Genomic DNA, 13,078 nt, shown 5'->3' with positions numbered 1-13,078 from the left:
ATAACTTATGAACTTACTTATGAACTTATGAATGTACCGTTGCCGAGAAAACTGTTTGGCATTGAGAAGGCGACTATTTATTTATGCGTGAATAGCATCTGCGATGTTCTACGTTGCAACTGATCAATCAGGATTAATCCTTGAAATAATATGTAGCGCATTAGAAACATAGAAACATAGGTGCAGGAGTAGGCAGGCCATTTGGTCCTTCGAGCCTGCACCGCCATTCAATATGATTATGGCTGATCATCTAAAATCAGCAACCCGTTCCTGATTTCCACACATAAATTGATTCCTTTAGCCCTAAGAGCTGAATCTAACCTAAATTCTAACCAGGTGCTTCCGTCACAGAGTCAACATTTTCAGGTGACCCCGATTCTACTCCTCCGGTGGGGACGTTTAGATCATTTCATGTGGATCCAGTTAAGAGTGATGGACGAGGTTTGTCCGTGAATGTATATGCATTTGATTAGTGGCTACACCTTGCTATCAATGAAAATACATAACTTAGCAAGAACCCTCTGGGTCACACAGCAACAATGGAAACATAGATGGCGTGGATCATCGACTTCGAGTGGAGATCCTTCATAAAGACTGAGAGGGATGAGGAAAGATACCAGAATGTTGCATCTTAAGGGGATAGATGTGGGATGGAATCTGGTTGAGCCAGGTGGCGTAGGGAGGAGAGATGGAAATATGAAACCGGTTAAATGTAGGAATAGGAGTGCGGAATAAAGTAGGTGGAGAGGCAAGAGTGTGGAAGGAGACTGTGGATTACATGAAATTGGCAAAATCAGTATTCATTACATTGGGCTACCGAACTCGAACATCAGATGTTGCCCTTCAATCTTTTTAACTGGCATATCGTAGCAACGGAGAAGGCTGAGGACGGATAGTCCGCTCTGTGAATGAAAACAGGAGTTGAAGTAGCAAACAATTGAAAGCTCTGGAAGGCCTTTGCGGACAGAACAATGTCTCTGCAAATCGTTCAGCAGAGTTTCAACAAAGCCATCGTTTCACACATGCAGAGGAGATCACATCTGGAGCAACGAATGCAGCAAATTAGGTCGGAAGGTCCACGGACATGTTCGTCATTTCACACGGGTCCCGATGTTTCGTTTAAACAGAATTGGCACCCCTGCATCTATAGTTAAAAACAACGATTTCTTAATGATGGCATAACATTAATGATCCACACGTGAATGCGTGTACCTTGTAATCACAAAACTTATAAACTGTTCTATTGTTTTTATCTTGCTTTGTGTAATATTTCTGTCACATTTTCATATTTTATCATCATCTCTGAAAACTTGAATATTTGTGTAATCTGGCTGTATTTGTACCAGGACGAACTACAAGATGCAAATCAGAAATTCCTGCTGCATCCAACGAAGAAATATCAAGATAAACCGCATTAATGACATGTAAAATACATCTTTTAGCTTCCAACCGATGCACCATGTGTTGGCGATTATCAACGCTCACTCATCTGTATACATGTAACAGTGATCAGGGGCATGAAACAACCAACCTACTTAATGTGATCGTGACTCAATAACACCAATCATCGTGCGTGTTTATTCCACCCTCGAGGTTTATTTAAAGTATAAGTAACAGTTAAATTAGAAAGCTGGAGATCCCTGTGCGTGTTCAACAGACTAGAAACGAATTTTCTCTTCAAATATGAAAAGCTCTGTAATCCTGCAGACGGAGAGTATTTATTATCCTATCCTTGCAATCATTGGAGTTCCGGGTAAGTGCGCCACAGATTGGGGTTACAGATATATGTTGACACGCTTGACTGACGGCATTGAACATCATAGCAAATATATCTAAAAAGATTATATTTTTCTATCAAATGATTAATCCAAACAAACTACTCAATTTAAAAAGGATTGCTTACTAGTAGCTGATCAGAGGTGTTCTGTTTGCGTCATTTATGTGTTGGATTCAGCAACGAAGTGTAACATGTTTGAAAGTCATTGTCCGATAAAATGATATTTCCACGTTATGTTCAGATGTGGCGTGGAACAGGTTATTTGGCCAGTTGAGTCAGCGCTGACCAGCAATCACGATCCTATAGTCTATCCTTTAAACTAGGGACAATTTACAGAGGCCAGTTAACTGGCTCATCTGCACGTACTTGGAATGTCAGAGGAACTCACAGCATCCGAACGAAACCGACGTTGTCAGAGAGACATCGGACAGACTCCATATACACACACCCGTAGTCAGCTTCGAACCCAGGTCTTTGGAGTTCTACGGCAGCGACGTCACCGCTGTGTCTCTGTGCCGCACAATAAGTAATATGTATATAAGTAAAATATTTTTCCCCCTTTATTTAAAACCAATCGGTTGAAGGAAAAGCCCTCTATCCGCTCCTTAAACAAAGTCTATCTTAACAATGGCAGATTGCACGCTTCGGACTATTGGTCTGCATGTAAATGTAATGCCTCATGTATGTGATCTGGTCATTCCGTGCAGTGGATTCTGCGTGGCTTCACTACCAAATAACAAGTAAATTGACGACGGCTTCTTATCTTTGCTGTTCACCATTATACGCCATGGCCAATTGTAACGTGAGACCACAATGGGGAAAAAACGGCTTCATATATATACAGCCGGAAACAGGCCTTTTCGGCCCTCCAAGTCCGTGCCGCCCAGCGATCCCCGTACATTAACACTATCCTACACCCACTAGGGACAATTTTTACATTTACCCAGCCAATTAACCTACATACCTGTACGTCTTTGGTGTGTGGGAGGAAACCGAAGATCTCGGAGAAAACCCACGCAGGTCACGGGGAGAACGTACAAACTCCTTACAGTGCAGCACCCGTAGTCAGGATCGAACCTGAGTCTCCGGCGCTGCATTCGCTGTAAAGCAGCAACTCTACCGCTGCGCTACCGTGCCGCAAAATATTGTTTCAAATAGTTTGAAGTATGGTCTCCGCTTTATGCTGCACTTCTCGCCAAAGGATACTGGCTCGGCAGGCGATTTCATAAGCATGACATGCTGGTAGGTGCTTCTATCCAAAACTATATCTAAAACTATATCTAAAAGTGGAGGAATTTGTCGGTGAGCATCTACTAAACGATTTTTGAAGCCTTTTTATTCCCACCGTAAATCTGTTAAATCTGCTCATCGTCTATGAAGCTGAGAAACACGGTTTATTTTAATGCATTTTAAGATTTGATTTTAATCTACAGTAAGTGAAAACTATCTGGTGACACTGACTTAAACTACCAGTTTGATGAACCAAGACTATAATTCAGAGTAATTACTAATTCCATTGACGCGGAGAAACGGTTATAATTAACGCAAAGCAGGAAGATGTAGACGCCAGGATACGGTAAAATCAGCTTGTAACGCATTGTAGCGGTAGATTTTAAGGAAGAATTAACTTTACATTTAACAGGCATTCATAAGCAATGTAACGCTTGCTGCTTTTAGATTGTTATGCCAGATTAAATCCCAACACATAGTTCTCTTGTCGTCGAGATGGGATTTCAATGCTCAGGATTTACTTGTCGACTGAGAAAGCTGTGCAGCGAGGATTATTCCCGAGTTGTAGTTGATGGGTCAAGGAGCACCATGGTACGGCTTGCACGAAATTTCGCATGTATTGGGAAATTGAGAAATTACTTCGAATAATCCGATCTTTTCACTCATGATAGTGTGTCTCACATTAACGTGGCGGAGATGCGGTATCTCTACGTTATAGAGCTGAGGTTGCGTGCGCATCCTTTACGTACAACCCATCAGTCTTACATTAACTTACAACGAAAACCAGTGCTACAAATATTTCACCGAGTTACATCTTTATATTTTGTGCGTATATTTGCACTTTTTCTAAATTATAAATTAGAATGCAGACCTCTACCTGCAGCACGTGCTGTCAGGAGGAACTTTCAGGGGGCGTTACCTTGAACTGTCGTGTTGCCGGGGATCTTATGTCTTTTGTTTCTGTCGCTTTGCCTCGCAAGGCAGCCCATGAACGAATGCATTTGCTAAACGCACACCTTCAGCAGGAGAGTGCTAACGCGTCAGTCAGCACAGAGAGTGAGGGATGTACATGCGCTGAAGACCACTTCATATCAATTGAAATCTTGTGCCGATTTGGCTCAATTGCCCTGCCCGGTTATTGAAGCACCTATCTATCTTCTGTGGTTGCCCAAATTCCAAAACCATCAAATCGTCACCTTTTTATTTTGAAAGTGAAAGAACTGGCGTTCTGATGCTGATCTTTCTGTCATTCACATTTGTCATGTAAATACCAATGAGTTCAGAATTGGAACAATCAATAGAGAGTATGAGCAATTTGAAACCGCTTACCAAAGTAATGCCGAGGTGACATATATTAAATGATGAACACATTTACTTCAATATCATCCCTGTCTCTGTGGAGAACGTAAATATAAACTGATTATTACCTTTTCAAATGTCGGCGTGTTTTAATTATATTACAGTAATATTCTATATTTAGAATGAATTGATTGTTTTAATGCTGAAATGTTTCATTATTTAGTGAGGAAAATCCATTGCAATATTTGTTTTATATTGCCGGGAACTATGGAAGGTTGCCCTGCTTCGCTAGACCTCTGTCCAAACTGCCTGTGTCCTTATCAGGGTGGAAGCGTCGGTGCAAATAAAATCAAATATTAGCCTGAGTCACCAAAATCAGAAACGAGGTGGAGTCTAAGGGGGGAGAACATCGGCAGCAGGCTGCCATCAAAACGTTAAAGCAATTATTGCTGCTTTATTACGGAAGAGGAATAGTACGCGAAATCGGAACAATGTGTACGCCAGCTACTCGCATACTGCTGCGACCAGTAAATATTACATTTCCAGTTATGCTGCGAAAATTAACCAGTGTAACTGTCAGTGGGGAGGTGCGTGTGCAGACCCGACGAGAAACAAATTACATTTCAGTGAGTACTATACACGTGACAAATAACATTCTTTGTGAATAAACATCCTTAAACTTCTTAACCTTGCTCCTTGCGTCTCCTCCGACAACGGAGCTCTGGACTTCCGGACCGGCAGAGTTCTATCAGTTAGAATTGGTTGTACATTTTTCTTCACTCTGGTTCTCAACGTTGGTGTTGCTCGCGGCTATATGCTTCGTGCATGCTCTGCCCTTTATGCACCTCTCGAGCATGATGAATCTGCGGAATTATTTGCCACAGAAGGCTGTGGATGCTAAGTCAATTAATATTTTGAAGGCAGAGATAGATAGATTATTGATTGGCACGGGTGTCAGCGGTTGTGGGGAGAAGGCTGGAGAATGGGATTAGAAGGGGGATATAGATCAGGCGCGATTGTGTGGCGGTGTAGACTTGATAGGCCGAATGGCGTCATTCGTCTCCTATTACTTATGACCTTATGACCTTATCACGCCAAAAAGCGTGTGACAATGTTTGCTCCTTTCTGCGTTTTGCGTTGGGTGCTACATTTTTCATTGCATCCACCAATACCGTGTACTGTTATCTGTATGGCCTGCAGGAATGTCATCGAATCCTGATTAATATAACAATCACCTAATAAGACTCTGAGAGAGTTTAAGAAATCTTCAAATACTTCATACCGCCTTCCGGTGAAGACATGATATTTTGGTTTGAAAGACATAGTATATTTATTTAAAAAGTTATGATTTGGAAGGAAGAATAGACCAGAGAGATTTTCAGTAGGGCTGCACGGTGGCGCAACGGTAGAGTTACTGACATATAGAGCCAGAGACGCGGGTTTTATATTAACGACGGGTGCTGTCTGTACGGAATTTGTACGTTCTCCCCGTGAAAATCGTGGGTGTACTCCGAGATCGTTGTCCCCTCCCCCCACACTCCAAAGACCTACATGCTTGTTGATTAACCATGCAGGTTATCAATGTAAAAATTGCACCTGGTGTGGGATAACGTTAGTGTGCGGGATCGCTGATCGGTGCCGACTCGGCGGCCTGAAGGGCCTGTTTCCGCGCAGTTTCTCAAACCGAAACTAAAGTATGTAGTCTTTTGACCAGTAGAATATTATTTCGATAACTTCTTTAGGTGAACAACAAATCTTTTGATGTGAAAAGAATCGGACGGTAAACCTGAAAATATATAGTTTGGAAAACATGAAATCACACACACACTCCTTCCTTCTAGAATAATCGCAAAGGTTAAAATATGTGGATGAAAGATAATCTATCAATTACGTAAATCCACACACAGACATATGCCTATGTGAATATATTCGAATATATATATAAGTGTGTGTGTGTGTGTGTGTATGCATGTACATATGTATATGTGTATTTGTGTATTTGTGTATATAAGTGTGTGTGTGTGTGTATGTGTGTGTGTGTGTGTGTGTGTGTATGCCTCCCTGTACATATGTATATGTGTATTTGTGTATTTGTGTATATAAGTGTGTGTGTGTGTGTGTGTGTGTGTGTGTATGTGTGTGTGTATGCCTCCCTGTACATATGTATATGTGTATTTGTGTATTTGTGTATATAAGTGTGTGTGTGTGTGTGTATATATATATTAGCGGTTCAGTATTTGCCTGTGTGAGTGGGCGCAGTCCCTCGTTATCCATGAGCAGGAGGGAGCGCGGGCGTCTCAGGTGTGCCACACAGTCCTAGCCTCAGCAGAGGCGTTGGCTTTCTAGCGTTTCTTCCCATAAGCCCAGCCTAGCCAAATACTGGCGATGGTGGTCTTGAGTTTCTGCCTGTGTCTCGGGATTCCTGGAACCCGCGACATGATAACACAGCAAGCACGGATGCGTCCCAGGTTCTCTCACTTACTCTCTCTCTTCTTTCCTACTTCTTATATTATTTTTTTATTTCATATTTCAGATACAGCGTGGAAACAGGCCTTTTCGGCCCACCAAGTCCGCGCCGCCCAGCGATCCCCGCACACTAACACTATCCTACACACACTAGGGACATTTTTTACATTTACCCAGTCAATTAACCTACATACATGTACGTCTTTGGAGTGTGGGAGGAAACCGAAGATCTCGGAGAAAACCCACGTAGGTCACGGGGAGAACGTACAAACTCCTTACAGTACAGCACCCGTAGTCAGGATCGAACCTGAGTCTCCGGCGTTGCATTCGCTCTAAAGCAGCAACTCTACCGCTGCGCTACCGTGCCGCCCTCTTTCTCGTCTGGTTCTTCTCCCAGACGCTCCCTTCTTCCGGCTGACTAGAATGCCTACCTTTATAGGGCGTATGTTGACAAGGGTCGGATAACCAAACAGATATCAATTAATTAGATCAAGCTGTCAGCCATGATGCTGTCGGTTCGCAACTCCTGGCCTGTCAGCCAGTGATAGGGATCCGAGCATCCAAGGGTGGTATACCTATCTGTATATATACAATAATAAATATGATACGTATGAAAGAATATTATATAGATTTATATCTGTACATTACTTCATAAGTCTATTCCAAAACCAAAATTGAAGCACATGACCATGTATGTCGTGGGATATTTCTTCTTCCTAATGCAGTTTCATTTGTTTATTTGCAGCAAATTTGATGGCAATCCTCATCCTGTCCTCTGACAAGTGCGGTCTCTCCAGATGCGTCACCCGATATCTTATCTCAATGGCAGGAGCTGACCTAATGGTTTTGATTTTCGATATAATTCTCTACGAGATTAAAGAAGCATATTTTCCACATTCATTCCTAAATTATACCCCTATTTGCAGCCTTGTTATTGAACTTAGTTATATTTCGCTTGATTGTTCTGTCTGGCTGACTGTCACTTTTACATTCGATCGATTTGTTGCTATATGTTGCCAGTCTTTGCGAACAAAATATTGTACTACCAAGACGGCAGTGAAGGTTATAACAGTGACGTTTCTGGTAAGCATTTTGCAAAATATTCCAATCTACTTTATATTTGAACCTCGGGAAATCATTAATGATGTGCCATGGTCCTGTGATATAAAACCAACCTTCTACACATCACCCACCTGGATCGCGTTTTTATGGTTTGAAACTATTTTAACCCCGTTTACACCGTTTGCATTGATCCTTCTGCTCAATTCGTTGACCATAAAGCATATTATCCTGGCCAACAGAGTTAGGAGCAAGCTCCGAGTGAGTAATCGAAAGGCGTGCCAGGCTGATCAGGAGTCTGAAAACAGAAGGAAATCGATTATTTTACTCGTTGCAATATCTGGCAACTTTATTTTCCTGTGGATGTTAAACCTTGTGTTCTTCATCTGTGTGCAGCTTGCAGGTATTCAATTTTTGGAAACAGATTACAACGCCTCTTTTACCATTGCGGAAAAAAGTGGCTACATGCTAAGATGCTTGAGTACTTGTACAAACACTTTCATTTATGCGATTTCTCAGAGACACTTCAGAGATGAACTGAAGCATGTCATTTCACGTCCCTTTATTGTTATTAGCAATATATTCACACGCACACGGCGACCTTTATCCGAAGAAGTAAATGTAAGTGATCGTTTGAAAGGCACACATATACATGTGTAACATGTATGGGCATTTGCCTCGTTATCCACGACCACAATCTTTTCGGATCTAATATTTTTGTATTCAGTCATCAAGAAACATACTTTTGAAACATGATGCAAAGTAATTGAAATAGTGTATTTGCTTCTGTTTACTGAACCCATTTGTGACGCCAACTACTCTTAAGGCTCATTTCCTTTCATCAGGTGCAGAAAATAGATCAAATCACTATAATATGATTTGTGATAACGCGAGCATTATAGACAAAATTAAAAAACGATTGAATGCTGACGGACGTCAAGGGCAATGGAAAATACGAATGATATTCGTTTCCATTGTTAATCACACGCTCTCTCGGGTGGAGGTGGGGGTGCATGATTTAGTGAAGAGAACGGCAGATAGAAATGGAACTCGAGCCTCTGAGATGGAAACTATTGTTGTAGCAATGCACAAATTAAGATTCATTATTGAAACACACAACATGTCAGGCAGCATCAACTGCGGATGAAAGCAGAGCTAATGTTGTGTGTTGACGAAATGTCATCGGTATTGACTTGTTCCGATGTAACCTGGAAAATATTTGAATTTGTTGAATCCTGCTCCTTGAGGAGGTATAGTGCCAAGAGTCCAAATACCCGGTGTAACAAGCGAGCGAGTGTGTGGGACTGGTATCCGGATGCTTATGGTCACTCTTGCGAACTGTTCTCAAATAAAAACGAAAGCAGTTCAGTCCATTTGCATTTGTGTTTATTTCCTTTGCGCAGGGGATCACATCTTGATGTAGACAAAACTGGAAATATATATCAATTCCCGCTCAGGCAAGAAGGTGTTTTGGACCTATCGAGAAGATGAAACGTCTCCTGTGAAAAAGGCAGTTGTCATATCGCGCGTGTTTCCGTTGAGTACGACTGAGAGAAATGAGAGAAGATGATTGGGCTGTGTGGATCAAAGGCTGAAGGAGACAACCTGAATGGAGGGGAGGAGGGGAAGGGGGAAGCTTTGATTAACATTGGCATCGCCCTGATGTTAGCTGATTATCTATTCAACGTTACGCTGATGATGTGGAGAGACACGGTGAGACGAGGAAATCTAGTGTGACCTGGGCTTGTACAAACCAGGTGACTGTCGAAATAAAAGAAATTAATTTAGCATGTATCTGAGACCATGCAGCTCGGGAACAGTTTGGAAGATGTAGTAAATAGACAAAGGAAGTAACCTTCGCTTAATGCCATTCCAAACGCTTGTGATAACATAGTGTTAGTGTACAGAAAGCACTGAGATTTGGGGAAATTATGATTAGTGTACTTATTTCCACGAAGAATTTGAAACTGGTAGTATGCGAGGTCGATTCAAACAAATGGCGAGTAACCTTCAACATTGCTTTTCTCAACAATAATATATTTCCGAAAGGTTTAAATATATTCAAGGATTCAAGGTTTCAAGGTCATTTTATTGTCACATGTACTTGGTTAAGGTACAGTGAAATTCGAGTTACCATATTTCGGGAAGGATTGATTACAGCAAAACAATCCTTCCCGAAATATCTCCAAAACGCAAAATGGGAAATCACAACTCGTGAGCAGAACACCGGGTGACGCCACCAGCAGTGGCTGCCTCGCCATCAGTCTGTCTGTCCTTTCTTCTGTTTTTGTTATTTTAAGTATGTGTTAAAAGTATGTGTTATATTGCAATGTGATAATGCGAAAGGATACTGAACAGCAGTGGTAAAACAAAAGCGTGGTGACAATGAGGCCAGATGCATATTATTCAACTAGGGAAGTGCAGACTTGCTAAACTAATGCGCGCAAGTATTAAATTGTGTTACATGCTCATTGAAAGTCTCAGAACCCATTATACTGAGGGGACTATAGTTTTACACTATCCCCGTAGTAGAATACGACAATGCGAAGCAGGGTATTTAAGGGACTCATCTGGGAGTTGACGAACAAAATGGAAGAGTGTGTGCATTGCCCACTGACCAACGTGTACAGATAGATTTTGCAAGACCTTGCCCTGGTCTCGAAAACAAAGGTATTGTTTAGTGCTGATTGACCAACATCAACTGGTTAGCGGCGTTCCCATGCCATGGTTGTACATGCAGAAGCATAGAATGGAACCGAATAAATAATATTTAGGTAGAGCGTCCCTCTTCGGATGGACTTTGACCAGGGAAATAATTTCACAGGGAGGGTGATGAAGGGAGATGAGGCCTTGTCAGGAATGAAAGAACGATTTCACCTTCCCCATCATCCACCACAGGATTTGTGTATAGAATAAACATGACACCGGTCAAACCGAACGGTCAAACCGAAGACCTGAGCGACAACCGACACGAGTGGTTTAAAGTACTCCAAGCCATTCTGATGACATTCAGAGCAACGCCAATTGAAGAGATAGGGTTAATCCCGGTGAGCTGATGACATGCTCAGCCATTAACGGCGGGCGATTGCCCACCGGTGTCGCCCACGGTTGGTGATGCAGCGATAGAGTTGCTGCCTGACAGCGGTAGAGACCCAGTTCGATTCCGACTACGAGTGCAGTCTGCACGCGTTTATACGTTCTTCCCGTGACCGTGTGACGTACAAATTCGTAGATTAATTGGCTTGGGCTGGTATACTTGTCATAAGTATAAATTGTCCCTAATGTGTATTGGCTTGTGTTAATATGTGGAGATCGCTGGGCGGTGCTGACTCTGTGGACGGCAGGACATGTTTCCGCGTTGTATCTCTAAACTAAACTGCACTAAACTCAACTAAACTAAACTAAACCTACCGCAATTTTTGATAATGGAAGGAGGAGAGTATGTAATGGAAGGAAAATGGTTTGAAAGCACAACGCGGCGTTAGCATAGCGATTGCACGAACTTAAGTACAAAGGAATTGATCAGCAAAAGATCAAGGATTGGGGAAAATGAGCAAGTACTTATTGAATCTAAAATGTCAAAGGGTAGAAGTCAGGTAATGTTTGAAATTCTCCGAGAAAGGCTAGTGTCCACTTCCGTTGGGTGGGACCACGTGATGTAATAGTAACAGGGGGAAGATTGTGGAATGATGAGGGCCGTTAGGTGGAAACATTGCACTCACATGAAGCAGCATCATCAGGTTAGACTCAACCGCGTTCCAACCAGAATACATTTAATTGGCAGACGAACAAATTGGAAGATAGAACAAAATTGCGTACGAGAAACTTGCGTATATGACGTTAGAAATCTGGCGCACTTTTGCCTCGTTTTCATATCCTGCCTTGGTCGCTCTCTTCAGCCATCTCCTGACCTTTTCGTTAGTTCTCCAAAAACTTGCATTGATTGAGCCTAACGAGTTAGTGAAGAATGTTTAGCAGGGCACGGTACGAGAAAAAAAACGGCATACAATTGCAGTCAATTAAACTTTTGTGGAGACACCAATGGGCGTCAGCGAGTTACACCACAGAAATTTGGGCCTTTCGGCCCGCATCCCCAATACCGACCTAAAAGTACATTCACATTAATCCCACTAGCATTAGGACACTGTCCTTAGATGCCTTGGTTATGCCTCAGTGTAATTAAATATACCTATGTTTTCAGATTCCACCAAAACCCTACCCCTCTGGCAGCGTCGATTGGATGCCGTCCACTCCCGGTATTAATAAAATATTGGCTTAAAATCCTTTTTAAAACCCTTTATCTAACTTTAAGCATGGTTCCTCGTGTTTTCTGATCTTTCTATCATTGACAACGTTTCTAACTACTTATTCTACATATGCACCTTATACTTTTATATAAATTTAACAGGTAAGTTCTCCACATGCTTTGGTGCATGGAAAGCAAAAGAAACATCCACCCACGTCCCTTGTCAAACGTCCTCCAAATCTGGCAATGAAATCACAAACCTCTTGTATACTCTGTCTAGCATAATCATTCATTTGGTCCACTGTGACACTGGACCGGAACGCAATCAAGACCACTTGATGCAGCCTCCTTCAGTACATCTGTTCTCACCAGTTTCCGCCAGAAATACGTTGTCGATTCCATTCCATCAATCACAATTTACATCAGTCTTAACCAAGAATCTGTGATGTAGAGGGAGATTCATTCTCTGCTAATGTCCAGATCCGAGGATTTCAGGACCGGTGATCCTCCAGTGTACAAAGGTCCAATCATCATCTCTGCAAATATGCAAGAAGAGAATTCCCTCGCAAGCTCGATGCTCAGTTAAATCAATGGGGTGCCAAGTGAACAAACTTTCACCTTGGAGCGTCCGCTCACCCCCACCCCCACATATCTCTGGCCTCACATCGCGAAGGAAGTCAAAGGTTCAAAGGTTCGGATGTATTTTATTGTCATGTGTACCAATTAAGGTACAGTAAAATTCGATTGACCATACAGTCATACTAAAAAAAAGCAACAAGACACACAACTTCATAAAAGTTCAAATAAACATCCAACACAGCGGATTCCCCACATTTCTCACTGTGATTGAAGGCAATAAAGTCTAATCTTCTTTCCTCTTTATTCTCCCGCCGTCGGGGCAGTCAAACCATCCGTAGTCGGGGCGATCGAAGCTCCCGCAGCCGGCGATCCAAGCACCCGCGTTGGGGCGTCAAAGTTCCCGCTCTGACGCTCCCGGGAAG

The sequence above is a fragment of the Rhinoraja longicauda genome, chromosome 19 (genome assembly GCF_053455715.1).
Source record: "Rhinoraja longicauda isolate Sanriku21f chromosome 19, sRhiLon1.1, whole genome shotgun sequence".
Classification (NCBI taxonomy): Eukaryota; Metazoa; Chordata; class Chondrichthyes; order Rajiformes; family Arhynchobatidae; genus Rhinoraja; species Rhinoraja longicauda.
The sequence above is the reverse complement of the archived record's forward strand: the minus strand, read 5'-3'. Positions refer to the sequence as shown.